Here is a 7,185-nt window from a genome sequence, read left to right as displayed (position 1 = left end):
AGGGAGGGAAGTGTGCAAAACCTCTGGGAAGGGAAACGGCTGGTTTACAAGAGGTTATTAAAATAAGTAAAAGCATCTTTATGTTCAAAAAAGAAGAGAATGCCGTGAGAGCATCGAAATAAGGAAATAAAAAGGGAGAGGCTGGGAAATACTAGTCTGATGCCACAGACAGAAAAATTCAGGCAGTATGTATATCTCAAGAGGCTGAGGATGGCTAAATAAGCCCATGCCTCAACAGAAAAATAAGAGGCCCATCACTACAGCCATCTTAAAGCAGCTGAATCAAGATCCAGGGAGGAGGAAGGAGAGGGCAGATGCCTCAGAACCTGATAGTTGCTATTTAGGTCCTGATGCAAAATGCGTTCATAGTCTGTAGATGTCGTATGTACATAGATAAGGGTAAGCACAGACTTTTCAAAAGTTGCCAAAACTTCTCATAAGAAGAATGGCTCTTCCCATGATCCTCTCATTCCCTTTGCCATCTTTTCTTTTCCCCTGGAGCTGCCACCATGAAGGTCAAGTTGTACGGTTTTAGCAAGTACAAGGTCTACCCTAGACATGGAAGGTGCTACACCAGGACGGACAGGGAGGTTTTCCAGTTTCTTAATGTAAAGTACAAGTCAGCTTTCCTTTCCAAGAGGGACCGTTGGTAGATAAACCGGATTGTCCTCTACAGAAGAAAGCACAAAAAGGGACATTTGGAAGAAATTCAAAAGAAAAGAAACTGCCAAGCAGTCAGATTCCAGGGGGCCATTAGTGGTGCATCTCTTGCTGCTCTAATGGCCAAGAGGAATCAGAAATTTGAAGTTAAAAAGGCTCAACGAGAACAAGCTCGCAGGGCTGCTCAGGAAGCAAAATAGGCTAAGCAAGCATCGAAAAAGATCCACAAGGGCGTCCCCTAAGCAAAAGATTGTGAAGCCTGTGAAAGTTTCAGCTCCCCAACTTGGTGGAAAAATGCTAAGTTGGCAGATCAGATTTTTTGTTTTGTTTTGTTTTTCTGAGACAGGGTCTCACACTCTGTTGCCCAGGCTGGAGTCCAGTGGTGTGATCTTGGCTCACTGCAGCCTAAACTTCCCCGGGCTCAGGTGATCCTCCCACATCAGCCTCCCAAGTAGCTGGGACTATAGGCTCATGCTACTACACCTGGCTAATTTTTAAATTTTTTGTAAAGATGGAGTTTTGCCACATTGCCTAGGCTGATCTCTAATTCCTAGGCTCAAGTGATCTGCCCACCTCAGCCTTCAAAGTGCTGGGATGAAAAGCATGAGCCACCATGTCTGGCCCAGTTCAGATTTTAAATAAACATTGTACTATATTAAAAAAGAATGTACAAGTAATACAAATATATCATTTCTTGTGCTTGTGATCAAACCAATTAACATATCTTTGGAGTCCATTAGAAGATACCTTTTCTCTATATGGGCATGGGAATGGATCTAGTCTCTACCTCAAGGAGTAGAAAGAGTATGCAAACCTTCTCAAGGAAAAGGCAGTATGCTCTGTAGCTTTCAGGGCATAATTAGTAGCATATACATCATTTGGAAGATGAAGACAACGTGGACACAGAGTACCAGGATTTAGAATAATTTAGAAGGGAAGAGATTATATCAGGCAAGAGAAAATCTATTAATGATTTTCTTTAATGATCTTATCTAAGCCTGATGAAAGTGTCAAGTCACCCCAAAGCTTTCAATTAGGTTGAACAATATGAAATTGTCAATATTCAACTGTTTTTGACCTACAAAGCTGCAGACAGTGGTGTGGCAGGTGCCCTAAATTGGCTGTCTGAAGTCCTTGCAGGAACTAGGGGTGGGAGGGTAGAGGGGGTGCCCAGGTGGCTAGGACATCTAGGCCCCGTGAGGAACTGGCACAGATGGGTAAAGGGCAGCCTGATGGCATACATAAGCAGAGGGCAGCTTTTCTGTCTGCATGAAGCATAAATTTACATCAGAGCATCTAAATGGCTGAGAGCCCACTTGGTCTCCTCCCACAGATTGGGCTGCACGGCAATTCATTTCCCTAGATCTGCAAACTTCTGCAGAGGCTATGGCCTTCCGTCTGCCACAAGCTCCCAGGAGTCCTGCAGGAACCAAGGCAACCAGCAAGCTGCTGCCTGCACAGAATACCAAACAGCAAACAGCAGTGCAGGCTCCCATCCCTCTGCCGCGGCTGGCTTCCCTGGCACTAGCTCTGTCCTCCAAGAGCCCTTTCTTTTCCTCCATTGTGGCTTTTCTACAAACCCACTTGTTACCAGGTGGCAGAAATACACCCACAGTTCAACAATATGTTTCTAAAACCTTCTCCATGACAACGCAGAGCAATGAGCAGGCTGCCAGATCAGAGCCAGCCAGAGAGAGGCCCTGGGGGCAGACAGTATAGAAACAGCACAGAGCAGCCAGGGATGCCAGAATTCTACTTTGGCAGTAAGGCAGCCTGGGGGCTAACACCCCAAATTCTGGGACAGCAGTCAGAAGACCGAGTAGACCAAGGAAGCAGTGAATATATGTCTATGGATGCCCAACAATGATGATTTATAAACCTTTATTACAACACAGAAGCCAAATGGTTCAGAGCAGCTTGGACTTTCTTTCTCCTTGAAAGATCTTTTGGCCGGGCGCGGTGGCTCATGCCTGTAATCCCAGCACTTTGGGAGGCCGAGGTGGGCGGATCACTTGAGGCCAGGAGTTTGAGACCAGCATGGCCAACATGGCAAATACAACTAAATCTAAATACTACTAAAAATACAAAAATTAGCCAAGCATGGTGGCACACATCTGTAATCCCAGCTACTCAGGAGGCTGAGGTGGGAGAATTGCGTCAACCTGGGAAGTGAAGGAAGGTTGCAGGAAGCCAAGATCGCACCACTGCACTCCAGCCTGAGTGACAGAGTAAGACTCCATCTCAAAAGAAAGAAAGGAAGGAAAGAAGGCAAGGCAAGGAAAGGAAAGGAAGAGAAAGAGAGAGAGAAAGAAAGAAAGAAGAAAAGAAAGAAGGAAGGAAAGAAAGAAAAGAAATAAGAGAGAGAAAGGAAGGAAGGAATAAAGAAAGAAAAAGAAAGGAAGGAAGGAAGGAAGAAATAAAGAAAAAGAAAGGAAGGAAGGGAGGGAAGAGAAGGAAGGGAAAGAAAGAAAGGGCCCGGCGCGGTGGCTCATGCCTGTAGTCTCAGCACTTTGGGAGGCTGAGGCGGGGGTGTTACGAGGTCAGGAGTTCCTGACCATCCTGGCTAACATGGTGAAACCCCATCTCTGCTAAAAATACAAAAAATTAGCCGGACATGGTGGCACATGCCTGTAATCCCAGCTACTTGGGAGGCTGAGGCAGGAGAATCGCTTTAACCCAAGAGGCGGAGGTTGCAGTGAGCCAAGATTGCACCATTGCACTCCAGCTTGGCGACAGAGCAAGCCGGCATTTAAAAAAAAAAAAAAAAAGAAGGAAGGAAGGAAAGAGGAGAGAGGAGAGAGAACGTATGAGAAACCAACAAAGACAGACATCAGTTTTTCAATGGGCTGCCATTGCCTTGTGATGGGACCAACTATTTATAAATCAAAATGTTGCCAGGCAGCTGGGTGTGGTGGCTCACGCCTGTAATCCCAGCACTTTGGGAGGCCAAGGCAGGGAGATCACCTGAGATCAGGAGTTCGAGACCAGCCTGGACAACATGGCGAAACCCCATCTCTACTAAAAATAAAAATTAGCTTGGCGTGGTGGCACATGCCTGTAATCCCAGCTACTCGGGAGGCTGAGGCAGGAGAATTGCTTGAACCTGGGAGACGGAGGTTGCAGTGAGCTGAGATCGCACCATTGCACTCCAGCCTGGGTGACAGAGCGAGACTCCACCTCAAAAAAAACAAAAAAATGTTGCCAGGCATGATGGCTCACTCCTGTAATCCCTACCCTTTGGAAGGTCAAGGCAGGAGGATCACGTGAGGCCTGGAGTTCAAGATCGGCCCGGGCAACGTAGTGAGACCTCGTCTCTACCAAAAATAAAAAATTAGCTGGGCATGGTGAGATGCACCTCTAGTCCTAGCTACTCGGAAAGCTGAATCAGGAAGATTGCTTCAGCCCAGGAGTCTGAGGGTACAGTGAGCCATCATTACGCCACTCCACTCCAGCCTGGGCAACAGAGCAAGATCCTGTCTCAAAAACAAAACTAAACAAAATGGGGTACTGAAGGCTCTGAGCTCCAGCCTGGGATCAGAAGGATATATTAATGTCAGATGCATTGAAATTAGACCCTCTGCCACCAGTCAGGGCATCAAGCAAATCTAAACTCAGGGAACCTTGAGCTACCTGTCCTTGTTCTCCTGGGATTTTCAAATAGGCCTAGGGCTCCCACCATCTCTGTTCTGCTGGACTCTTCTGATGGGTTCATTGCCGAGCTCCTGCTCTGATGTCAACACGATCTCACTGCAGGGCAAGTGAACAGACAACTTCCTTGTGTGGTCACTTACTCTCCACACAAACAGAGCACACAAGGGAAGGACCCCAGGCACCCCAGCTTTGGTTCTGGAGTAGCTCATGGCTGCAGCTATTCTAGGTTATATCGCATTATTTTTAGTCTCCTAAATTGCAGGATCAGCTACAGAACTTGCAGTGCCCAGGGCAAAATGAAAATGCATGGTCTCTCATTTAAAAATTATTAAGAATTTCAAGATGGACAGCAGAACATTAAAGCAAGGGTGGGCCCTTCTAAACTCCGGGCCCTGTGTGACTACACAGGTGACAGCCTTCGGGAAGCCAGCCTACCAAATCATTGTACCTGGTAGAAGAGGCTGTAGACAAATCACCAGGAGATAACATTTCTGGAGTTTTAAATTTTGAGATTAATTAGGATTTTTCAGTTGCAAAACCAGACTTGCATTGGACAAAAGGAAAAAATTCGGATACTCCCTTTTGTTATGTCTTTCTTTATCTAATTCCTGTTCTGATCCTTCTCTACACATGAGAACAAGGGTTAGCGAGTGTTTCTTTAGGACCATCTGACATGGATAGCAGGACACAACCTCTCCCAAAGTGGGAGAAGCTGGTTTCTCCCCATTCACTAAGAATCAGCCCTCTTGCAAAACTGTGTCAAATCCAGAAAACCCTGGCCTTTGGGTCAACTTGGGCAAATCACATAATTTCTCTGAACCTCATTTTCCTCATCTGTAAAGTGGGGACAATAAAGATACCTACCAGGCTGGGTGTAGTGGCTCACTCCTGTAATCTCAGCACTTTGAGATGCCAAGGCAAGGAGGATGGCTTGAGGCCAGGAGTTCAAGACCAGCCTGGGCAACATAGCAAGACCCAGTCTCTACCCCTAAAAAATTTTTAACAACAAAAAATGGTATCTACTGCACAGGTTGTTGTGAGGACTAAATGAGAAAAAGCATGCAGAGAAACAGCACATAATATGTGCTCAATAAATAGCTTTTTTTTGAGGCAGAGTCTCGTTCTTGTCACCCATGCTGGAGTGCAGTGGTGTGATCTTGGCTCACTGCAACCTCCACCTTTCAGGTTCAAGTGACTCTCCTGCCTCAGTCTCCAGAGTAGCTGGGATTACAGGCATGTGCCACCACACCCAGCTAATTTTTGTATTTTTAATAGAGACAGTTTCACCACGTTGGCCAGGCTAGTCTCAAACTCCTGATCTCAGGTGATCCGCCCACCTCAGCCTCCCAAAGCACTGGGATTAGAGGCGTGAGCCACCACGCCCTGCAACAAATAACTTTTATTATTAATTTCATCATTACTTTTAAGTAGGTGGTTCTAAAAGTTGAGCTCTGTTGAAATAAAGGTAACCACAAGCTAACCTATTACGTTTAGTTTTACCCTCAGAAAGAATGTGCTGGAAGGGATGCAGAGAGGCTGACTGGGGGTGTCCACGTTCAACCCAGATCACAAAGCCTAACAGTCTACTAGGGTGGGATCAGTGACCTTTAATTAAGCTCCTGAGTTGTCCCTCCTTCCCAAAGCTGAATAAAGGCAGGTTCCTTTTCAATTCACAGACAAAATTAAGTCAAAGCATAAAGCTGTCTTTTAGATTTTCCCCTATGGTATCTTTTTCTCAAGAACTTTAAAGTCTAAGACTACATAAATTCAAGACTTCAAGGGCTTTGTTACCTGAACAGGTTTAAGTAAGATGAACAAGAACTTTGAAGGTGACCTGGCATCAACATTGGCTAATGTAAGCAAAGGGTATTAGTGGCCCCCAAGATTCCCCTGTTTGATGGGCCTCTTTGAAGATGACCTCCCCTCCCGCCCCACCTCACCCTGTGCTCTACTAGGGAGGAAATATGAGATGACCCATCAAAGACAGGACTGCGGAGAACAGCACCACTATCAAAGGTCTCCGCAAATGTGAGAGCTTCTGGTTCTACCATCAAGGACAGTTAAACCACCATAATCACCTGGTTGCAGTAGAGGGCATGCCTGAGTCAAATAGGAGGTCTGAAGCTTCTCCCCCTGAGTTGGCACTTTGCTTTTTCTCAAAAGCACCAGTCTTACTCTTCTTAGGCAACAGGACAGAGAGCTCCTGCTCTGGGGCAAACTTCACCCACAAAGATCTGCTTACACGGCCAGGCACGGTGGCTCATGCCTGTAATCCCAGCACTTTGGGAGGCCAAGGCAGGCAGATCACTTGAGGTCAGAAGTTCCTAATTAGCCTGGCTAACATGGTGAAACCACATCTCTACTAAAAATACAGTAAAATTAGCTGGGCATGGGATTAGGCAGGCGCCTATAATCCCAGCTACTTGGGAGGCTGAGGCAGGAGAATTGCTTGAACTTGGGAGGCGGAGGTTGCAGTGAGCAGAGATCATGCCACTACACTCCAGCCTGGGCAACAGAGTGAGACTCCTTCTCAATTAAAAAAAAAAATCTGCTTACACCTCCAGCTGAGCGTGGCTGGCCCCACTGAGCCCTCAGGAGAGCTGCCATGGTTTCCAGCCCTCCTGAGCAGTGAGATCACAACTGTATGTATTTGGAGGTCAGTTTAGGAGTGTGGATGACGTCGTGCATTCAGTCCCCAAAGCAGAGGCTGATGGGTGGTGAGGCCAGCCCACTGTCCTCTTCTGAACCCTCAGGCTAAAACAAAAGCCACTGTCTGCAGAAAGAACCCCAAAAGAGGGCCTGGAAAAAGAGAAGGAAGCACTAATAAAAAGCAGCAGCATCTAACTGCTGCCAAGGGCAATGTGCTCAAGAAAT

The 7,185-nt window shown here is 46.5% G+C and overlaps 1 pseudogene; it reads left to right on the top strand.

Annotated features, from left to right (window-relative positions):
- The first annotated feature begins 509 nt into the window (after window positions 1-509).
- Window positions 510-2,379, top strand: LOC129012355 (large ribosomal subunit protein eL24-like; annotated as a pseudogene).
- The last annotated feature ends 4,806 nt before the right edge of the window (window positions 2,380-7,185 follow it).

Source organism: Pongo pygmaeus, chromosome 15 (genome assembly GCF_028885625.2).
Source record: "Pongo pygmaeus isolate AG05252 chromosome 15, NHGRI_mPonPyg2-v2.0_pri, whole genome shotgun sequence".
Lineage (NCBI taxonomy): Eukaryota > Metazoa > Chordata > Mammalia > Primates > Hominidae > Pongo > Pongo pygmaeus.
The sequence above is the reverse complement of the archived record's forward strand: the minus strand, read 5'-3'. Positions and strand labels throughout refer to the sequence as shown.